Source organism: Dermacentor albipictus, chromosome 4 (genome assembly GCF_038994185.2).
Source record: "Dermacentor albipictus isolate Rhodes 1998 colony chromosome 4, USDA_Dalb.pri_finalv2, whole genome shotgun sequence".
In the NCBI taxonomy this organism is placed as follows: domain Eukaryota; kingdom Metazoa; phylum Arthropoda; class Arachnida; order Ixodida; family Ixodidae; genus Dermacentor; species Dermacentor albipictus.
This window is the reverse complement of record NC_091824.1, coordinates 167,735,805-167,746,362: the sequence shown is the minus strand read 5'-3', so window position 1 is coordinate 167,746,362 and position 10,558 is coordinate 167,735,805.

The following is a 10,558-nucleotide window of genomic DNA, read 5'->3' as shown; positions in this document are numbered from 1 at the left end:
CTCCTGCGTAGTGCCTAGGCAGATTCCTATTGCTCATATATTGAAGGAGCAAAAGCCCCCCCCCCCCCCACCCCCCCCCCCCCCCCCCCCCCCCCCCCCCCCCCCCCCCCCCCCCCCCCCGCCCCAATTTTCTCTTGTACCCACTCTTATACTCACGCTACGTCCGGCGCTCCGGACGTACCACCTGCTGTGACTAAAAAACATGGAGGAAAGCATGAGGAAAAGAAACAAAATAGGAGAAAACCTCTGGCGTCATGTTTCTGAATCTGGGAGTGCAGTCAGTGTGCCATGTCCCTTTGAGCCTCCAATCAGCTTGCTGCAGCAGATGGGCGCGAGCTTTAAACTAGCATTGATACGAGCGTCCGCAAGTGTGTGCTGCTGAGGAGGAGTAACGAACTTCATTCAATTTCGCAGAAGCGTCCCTCCTCCCCCTTGCAGGGGAGTGGAGGAAGACAGCAGTCAACGCTGTGGAGGCTAGAGAGACTTCTTGCAGTGGCTTCGTTCGATTTGGAAATAGTTCGTGTTTTTTTTTTTTTACCACAATTGTGCGCAACTGTTTGTTATATACGCTCAGTATTGAATGAAAACAAGTTTTAATCCTTCGTAATAAACATACTGTGGTATACGGCTCCTAATGCGCCTTGTTTTAGATTATTTGTTTATTGATATTTATTTATTTATTTATTTATTTATTTATTTATTTATTTATTTATTTATTTATTTATTTATTTATTTGCAGCCCGTCGCGAGGAGCCTCACGTGCACGCTCGCGCGAGCGAACGCTGTTGGCGCGCAGCGAAGCATGGACGGAACGCGCGGAGTGATAACTTTTCTTGCCAAGGAGCATCGGCCAGCTGAAAAGGGAGGAGCAAGCCGAAGAGAAAGGAAGACTCTTAACTCCTCGGCGCTCTTTTTTGCGGGTGCAAAGAAACGTTATTTTTCTCTATCTCTTGACCGTACTTCTTGCGTAGCTTCCACAGCGTCGACTTGCTATGTGTGGAACGGAGTATAGACGTCGGCCATGAACCCGCGGGCCCTGGTGGTGTCTTCAGCCTGCCGGATTAAGCGTGCCTCTTATTGAGGTTCGGAGCTGAGGAGCGCGGTCTCCTACCCCCACCCACCCGGGAATTCGACCCTCGTGGGTGCCGCCGGGCAGGCCCAGAGCATGTGGCGGAGGTTCGCCCTGTTATTACATAATTTACATTTGTCTGAATAAATTTCCGGTGCGTAGTGATTCATTGTTACCGGACTTCGGAACGTTTGTGCCTGAAGGAGGCGCCACGCAACCGCCTGTCTCTTGTTTAATGACCCGTGTGCTGGAGGTAAATTCTCCTGCTTAGCTACTTAGTCTATACTGCTTGCGTGATCCTCCCTGTAGCTGGTCATTCTTTCAAATCTCCAATCTTCCTCGTTTCTACAATGGCTACAGCTACATCGTTGGACAAAGTAAATAACACCGACACTGAAAGGTCGGCAGCGGCTGCGCTTCGCAGCATTTTATAACACAAGCTAACTGCTACGTCCCACCATGGCGGCACATCACAGAGTAATTAATATCTGGCAATGGAACTGTAGGGGATTCCATCGTAAAAGGAATGTCCTCCAACAGTTCATTCGGACCCACCAGGAAAAGCCACATGTAATCCTATTACAAGAAACGCTCACGGATACGGTCAGCCTACCGGGCTATAAATCGCATACCCAATATGGCGATGGGAAGAGGGGAATCAGCACATTAGTTACCAACAAATGTGCGTTCATAGCCCACGATTTGAATCTTGAATCCAATAAGGTTGAGCACTCGCTCGTTGAAATCATCCCCAGCGGACAGTTCAAGACAATATATTTATACTTAACATATATAGTAGACCCAAAGACCTCAGGCAAAGATTCGCGGCAATTATCAACAAGGCTACAAGCAAGGCCAAGACATTCCCACTACTGGTGGCCGGAGACTTTAACGCTCCGCATCAAGCATGGGGGTACCAACAAGCTAACCGCAAGGGCGTTGACCTATGGCAAACTACACTCAATAATAACCTCACCCTTATAACAGATCCGGCTTTTCCGACCAGGATCGGCAACTCCTGCTCCAGGGGTACCACACCTGACCTCTTTTTCATACGGAATGTGGAATCGGCATCTTGGTCCAACCTCCAAGTGGACCTTGGCAGTGATCACAACATCCTGGCCACCTCCGTCAACGTGAGAAGCGGGGACCTCAAAGAGTTCACTATTACAGATTGGGATTACTTTCGCAAGGTTAGGGAAGAGCGAGCACAAACACATGACTCAGCACTTAGCCTAGAGCAGTGGGCTGAACAGTTAAAGGAAGATATCAGCGCGGCGACAAAGAAAATCCAGACTGAATTGGAGGTAGACAGGATGGATAGCCGCCTCGCTCATCTTCTAGAAGCTAAAACGTCACTGCTGAACAGACGGAAAGGGCAGAAACTCAACCGAAGGCTCCGAAAAAAGATCGCGGAGCTCAACAAAACTATAGAAGATCACTGCCAAACCTTGAGCAGACAACAGTGGGATGAGGTCTGCAATTCCGTGGATGGCCAGATGCGAGTTGGAGCTAAATGGAACCTCCTCAAGCATCTGCTCGATGATACCAACACCAAGTCAAACCAAAGACAAGTGATAGCGAAGGTTCTACACCAGGCATCACAATCAGAGACATTGCAGACCGTACTCGACAGACTCGCTCGCATGTATCTGCCACTGGGAAACTCGAGTGACGAAGACTATCCCCCCTACAAAGGTTCCTCTTGCCCCGAGCTAGATAACCCTTTCACGGCATGCGAAGTAAGGGAAGCTCTCCAGAATCTAAATGGCAGGTCGGCCCCTGGTCCTGACGACATCCCCAACCGGGCCCTCAGAAGCCTGGACGACTGCTCTATAGAATGGTTGACAGAGGAGATTAATGGAATATGGGAACGAGGGCTTGTTCCGGAGTCCTGGAAAATGGCCTCGGTCATCCTCATTCCAAAGCCTGGAAGGCCCCCGAGTCTCTCAAACCTCAGACCCATTTCACTCACGTCCTGCGTGGGGAAAGTAGCGGAACATGTTATACACGATCGAATTTCCAAGCACATCGAGAAACAAGGATTGTTTCCGTACAACATGATTGGCTTTCGTCCGGCCCTGTCAACGCAAGACGTGATGAAGCTTATCAAGTGTCAAATCATTGACAACACCACAAGAGATGTAAGAGGCATCTTAGGCTTAGACCTGGAGAAGGCCTTTGACAATGTATCCCATGCTCACATTCTTAACTCCATCTCCGAGCTCAATTTGGGAGACGCCTTTCACAGATACATTAGCTCGTTCCTATATACGGGATCGCAAGGCCACGCTCAAAATCGGTGACCTCAAGTCCGACAATTTCATTTTGGGCCCCAGAGGCACGCCACAAGGAGCGGTAGTCTCACCACTGCTTTTTAACATCGCCATGAAGAAACTATCGGAAAGGCTCTCCAACATAGAAGGGATCAATCATACGCTCTACGCTGATGATATCACAATCTGGTGCACCGGAGGAAGCGAAGGAGCTGTTGAATCAGGCTTACAGGAGGCCGTAGATCAAACAGAGATGTACCTGGAAAATACGGGGCTTAGATGCTCCCCGAGCAAGTCTGAGCTCCTCCTCTACAGGCCAGTCAGGAGAGGTCCCAAACCTAGAGGCTCTAAACCATTGCCAGAAATAAACATCAAGCTCCACACTAAAAGCGGCTGTACCATCCCCAGAGCAGACACCATTCGGGTACTTGGCATGTTCATCGAATCCAATGGCAGTAACAATACGACACTCAACAAGCTCACAGCCAAGACTGAGAACATGATCAGACTTATCAACAGAGTCTCGAATAGGCGTGGAGGCTTAAAGGAAGACAACCTCTTCAGGTTGTTCCACGCCTTCCTCATGAGTCATATAGTTTATGTGGCAGCCATGCACAACTGGTATAACTCCGAGAAGAAACGATTAAACACGCTCATCAGAAAAAGTATTAAAAAAGTACTAGGCATTCCGTTACGGGCGAGTACAGATCTCCTTATGCAACTAGGAGTGCACAACACATTGGACGAGATAATTGAGGCCCAGGAGTCAGCCCAACTGGCCCGTCTATCCTGTACCCCGGCTGGAAAGAAGATCCTGGCGGTTCTTGGGATCAACCCTATCCTCCTGGAAGAGCGGAAATATGAAATTTCAGAAGATCAAAGGAACAACATACGAGTTGCACCGTTTCCTCGTAACGTTAATCCTCAACACAACGTAGGCAGACGCAGGGCAAGAGCCCTCGCCCTCCTCAAGCGTACCAAGGACGATCCCTACTCGGCATGTTTTGTCGACGCCGCCCAATATGGACAGTCGTCTAACTTCGCTATTGCCCTCGTTGACCACAACGGACAGGTAGTGAATGCGGCTTCCCTGAAGTGCTCAACACCAACCAGAGCGGAGCAGGTCGCAGTTGCTATAGCACTCCTAGACAACAGAAGATCACAAATCTTCACTGATTCGAGATCGGCGGTCAGGGCTTTCGCTTCAGGATCCATCGCTGAGGAGGCTCACAAGATTCTCAAGAACAAGATCATCTCTCCGCACACCATCACGTGGTTTCCGGCTCACCTCGAACCCCAGCTTGACTCGTTTCCCAATCTTAATGACATTGCCCACTCCCAAGCGCGCGCACTAACCCACCGCGCGGGAGCAGGATCGAGCTCAGACTCCGGGGTCCTCGAGTTTCGGGACACTCACAACTTTCAGCGAAATTACTACGCACTATCACCTGGGTAGGAGGACTTATCCTTCCCCTCACAGCAAACTGGCTAGACCTCTGGCGTCCACTTTACGCATGCTTCAAACTAAGTGCTATCCAAACCTGGCCCTTTTCCACACGATCACTCCAGAGGTTTTTAGCTCTACTTGCCCCGACTGTGGGGCTGTTAGCAATCTCGCACACATCCTCTGGCGATGCCCCTCGTTACAGGGACCCAATCGCATCACAGAAGAAGAATGGAGCTCTGCCATCCAGAGCTCAGACCTTTCACGTCAAACCTGGGCTGTCCAGAGAGCCCACGATGCGGCGGTTAGGCTCGGCCTACCCGTCCCCACGTGGGAGCGGCCCGCAGCTCTGCCCTAGGGCAAAGCTTCTCAGGACCTTGTAATTAAAGTTCTTTGTCTGTCTGTCTGTCCAATCTTCCTCCCCCCTCGACGAGGTCGATCCAGAGGCTCGGTCTGTGAGTCCTCGAGCCGCCTCGTGTGCAGCCTCATTGCCGGTTAAAGAGGAGTGAGCAGATGCCCAGATTAAACGTATACTTCGCTGGTCTTTGTATTCAGCCAATACTCTTATTGCTATTTCTGATATGCGCCCTTGTGCAAAGTTTCTCAGAGCCGTCCACGAGTCGCTTATGATTAGTGTAGTTGAGGCGGATGCATGCTATTATTGCCAGGGCAATGGCTGCTTCCTCCGCCTCTCCTGCGAAGCTCGTTCTGACCTAACCGCTGACCTGATGATTCCCTCTGTAGTCCACTACTGCCATAGTCATTTTGTTATTTCCTTTATACTTGGCCGTGTTTACATAGGTGATTTCTCGAGAATCCTCAAAGTTTTTATGTATATTTTTGGCTCTTTCTGCCCTCCTTTCCTGATGATGTTCAGGATGCATGCTTATTGGTATTAGTGGGATTATCATACATTTCCGCATGTCATAAGGGACATCCTTTTGGAGCCAAATTGATTTGTGGAGCCTGTTCTCAGTTAATCTAGTATATTTCTGCCTGTTTTACTCTGCGCCAGTCATTCATATTGTGCTATTTTCTGAGCTTTTATAAGCTCTTCTAAGGTATTGTGAACCCCTGATTCAAGTAGTTTCTCATTAGAGGTATTTATCGGAAGTCTGATCGCCTGTTTAAAAACTCGTCTAATGATTCTATCAATCTTTTCTTTTTCTGCCACTTGGAGTCTCAGGTACGGAGCCATGTATACAATACAACTGATGACAAAAGCCTGTGTACTAGCCTTATCATATTGTTTTCCCGTGCGTCACAACAAAGCCTACGAAACTTGAGTAACAACTTTAGTGAAACAGACGCGATCGTGTGCTTTTCCGTGGTACGTTGAAGTCGACGACGAAAGCCCGCGTGGTGATTATTGGAGTGTCGCTGTTGCTGGCTGACACACACTTAAAGACCCTAAACACAACTTTCAAGCTTACACATCACACTCCAAAATCAGCTTGTCTCGCGAACAGACTGTGCTGCGAGAAAGGCACGGGCAGAAAAAAAAACGTATCACTTTTCAGAGGCCTAGAGCAGGAGCGAGAACTTCAGGAGCGCGGTTGCCATGGCAACGCTGGCGTTTGGGATACCGGCCCCAGTGCTCCTTTGCGAAAAACAGCACGTGAGTTCCGCCACACTTTCTCCAATACGTCCGTACTAGGCGTGGCCTCTCCTACGCTTACCTTACGCCATGCTCAAAAATTTCTGCAGTACTCGAAAAATTTAAATGTTGTTCAGTAATTTCCTCTGTCCTCGTAAAAAGTTTGCACGTATGTACTCGTAAAAAAGTTTGCACCATTAGGGGCTTATCTTGTCCCACAACGATAATCGTTATCTGTCTTGTGCACCTTTTCTTACTTTCTTACTTTGACGCTGCGAGCCCGATACTTCAATGTCATGAACGGCGTGCGCGTTATCAGCGTGACATTGCATTCTCGACAGGAAAATAGCGAGCGCCAAAGGGAAACGTTTTCAAGAGGGCAGTTCTGGTCTAGTGATTTGGTCTGGAGGTCCTTGCACTTATTTTGAAGCGATGATGAGGCGATAGACCACTTCTTATCATGCCACTGTTTCTCATTATTAACAAAAATATTTTAGAAAAACCATTTCACCGTATTCGGTTGGGCCTTGTCATTCCGTATATTCTGTCTTTAGCCTACCCTCTAGGACATTGCCATAGGGATGTCTATGCAGCTGGTGAGAAGTTACTAACTGAATTAGAAGGACCTCCTTGCTGAATTCTTAAATTTTTGCCTTATTTTAATTTTCTTTTCACATGTCTGAAATTTTCATTTGTGTGTTTTTTTAGATTTGACTAATATGATAACTCATCTGATTCTTGGCCAATTCCCCATAGGGGGTATGGGCCAATAAAAGACCAAGCAACCGACCGACGGACCGACCAACGACCAGACCCAAACCAACCCAAACCATATGGAACATCATTTTATACGTGTGACAATTAGTTTATGTGTAACTGTGCTTTTCCGTGGTTCTATGTGAGGACTCGGACAAAACTTTGAAAACGTGCCCTGTATACAATACTTCATTTTTTGCATATGTTATCGTCCTAGTAAAATTATGCCGTGATTATGACTCAGTGTTCGATCGTTTCTTCTTGAAATAAACTTTTTCTAAACACCAGCCATTTCGCGGCCGCTCGATGAACGACGCATCCCATCCCAGTGCTGCATGAGGCGTGCTTCACGGTGGCACCAGGCGGGTTGGACCAACACAAACCTGTCTAGGAGGTGTTCGCCAGGCATTCGGCGAGCGCGTTCACCGATGCCATATATGGAAACAAAGCGCTGGCAAGGGCTTAGGACGTACTCCGCATGCGCTACTTCGCTTGCGCCGTCGATATAGGGAATGCGCGCCGCGCGAGCCACGCGTTCCCGTGTTCACGCTTTCTTTCTGAACAATGAGCGATGCGACCGGTGGAAAGGCTTCATCTGCCGCTGCTGCTAAACGAGCTGCCCCAAATTCGATTTAGGGAGTATCGCAAAGGTCAGTGAATTTTCCTTCTTTTTTTATTAATCATTAACTTCCACGTGTTTGTCTGACTTTTTCTTAGAATGTTTCTTTTTGCTTGTTTGTAATTTACTCATTATTTTTTTATCTAGGTATAATCAAGTTACAGCGGTGAAAGGGGGATTACGTAAAAAAAAAAGAAAGAGAGATGCATAATATAGGCAACATAGGATAAGGCACCACATGTTCCTGTCTATACTGTTGCATCATGAAGCGACTGACGAACACATCATTTGAACTTATTTTGACAGTGTCACTTCGTAAACGATTCCAGACTCGATTTGTATTGCGGAGAAAAGACTTACTAAACATGTTAGTTTAACTTAAGGTTTCTTTCACTTTGAGTTCGTGATCAACTCTCATAGACACGTAGCAAGGTATATGTAAATAGTTCATGCGATCGGTACCTGTTCTTGAATAAAAAATCATGGAACAGTTTCCATCTATGAATTATACGTCGTTTTTGCAGCATGTTGCACCCAATTTCCTTTTGGCCTCTCTTACAATAAATAAAATTTCTTGTGAGGACTCGGACACTACCTTGAAGACGTGCCGTGTATACAATGCTTCGTTTTTTGCATATGTTATCTTCTTGGTGGAATTATGCCGTGATTGTGACTCAGTGTTCGTATAGTTTCTTGTTGAAATAAAATTTTTCTAAACACCAGCCATTTCATTCTTAAATACAAACCCCACAGCCCTAATCTGTGTCCTTTCCAGTTTGTATATGTTCGTTCGGGTCCAAGGACTCCAAACCGTCCTGGAATATTCAAGTATTGGTCGGACACTGGAAAGATAGAGTAGAGCCGTTGCTTTGATTGGAAATTGTTTTGCGTTTCTTTTCATAAAACCTAGAACACGAGACGCTTTGGCACTAGTGTGATCAATGTAACGTGCCCAAGATAAATCAGTGGTGAAATATGCTCCCAAATATTTAAAATTTGATACAGTCAACAGATGTATATATCCCATTACCATTATAATTGGACTGAATTTTTTTTTGAAAAATGTGTTTTTTTTGCGTTAAGGTTCATATTCCATGTGGCACACCACTGTGTAATCCTGTCGATGTGACCTTGCAATGTTACACAATCATTTAAATTATTAATAACCCTGCGCAATACGCACTCATCCGTGAACATGAGCATAGAAGAGTCCATATAATCAACAATGGCCTAGCACCGACCCTTGTGGTACTCCTGACGTCCCGTACCATTCGCCTCATCCGATTTCTCTCCGTTAATAACAACTCTCAAACGTCTAAACTGTAGCTAATATTTATAAATTAATTTCAGCGGTATCAGTGCCATACCACGACAACTTTTCTGTTAAGAAATCATGATGCACTACGTCAAAAGCTTCCCTGAAATCAGGAACTATACAATCGATCGTTCCACGTGCCTTTATCTAATACACTTACCACATCATGAGATAATTCTCTGAGCTGTGTGACACAAGAAAATCTATTGCGGAAACCATGCTGGCAATTGCTTAGCAGGCAATTCTTATTTAAATGTTTAATTATGTTAGAAAAAAGAACAGGATTCAGCACTTTGTGGACTGTACTAATTATTGACCCGGGATGGTAGTTCGACACCTGACTTCGTTGTCCAGATTTGTGCACCGGTACTATATTTGCTCTTTTACAATCAAAGGTCATGCTGCCCTCCTCGTTCGATATTGTAAACAGCCGATAGAAGTATTTTGAAACTGAGCATGCACATGATAATAACAAAGCATTCGGTATTTTGTCTGGACCACTGGCTTTTGTAGGATTTAATTTACTTAAAATAGTTTCAATTCAGTGCAGACTAAGCACAACCTTTTCCATGGTAACATCACAAAATATTCTAGGAAAATTCGCAAGCGTGTGTGCACGAGTAGAAAATACAGATGTAAAAGACGAGATAAAGTAATGAGCTTTCTGTCGATTGTTATACTACACAAACGTGCCACCGTCAACGATAGTTGGTATCATTACATCATCCTTCCCGTCTTTTTTTTAAAGATCTGCCGCACTTCTTTCGGGCGATCTTTTATTCTCAAATCTAGGGTTTCAAAGTAATTGGCCTGTGCATTTTTTTATGTCGCCATTCATTTTAGTTGTATTTGCAAGATTTCGTTTGACGCTCCCTCCAGTCTTTTTTTGAATATATTGTTTGCATTCTGCCTCTTGTGAACTAATCTTTGCGCATCAGCTGTAAACCAGGGCTTACTTTTGCTTTGTCTGTAACTGATATCAGCCATCAGGAAGCATATTGCTAATGAAACTCAAACAATTTACTTTTTAACGTCACTAACATATCTTCTAGGTCGGACGTACCTGACAGCGCTTCTGTATTCACTTCTTACGTTTGTCTCTCCCCTCTGCAATGTATAACTGTACCTTGAGGGTATAATAAATGAAAAATGAAAATGAACATTAGATAAAGTTGTACAGGTCAAGCGATGCATGGAACGGACAGCCGTTTATCAATATCAGAGAAGCAGAATGGGTTCAGAGGAATGAGAAACACAGATGAGCATGGTTGAAGATTAGATGGTACGATAATATCAGGATGTAGATGTAGAGCCTTGGAGTTAGTGGCACATACCCACTCTGAGGAACTGGCCAAAAACTGGGTAATTTTATATAAAATAAGAAGAAATGTAAAACAGTTAGAACAGAATTTGAGAATATATATGTAGGCAAGAATATAAAGAAATAGGCCGGAGAAAATTAATTTGTGAAAACAGATAATT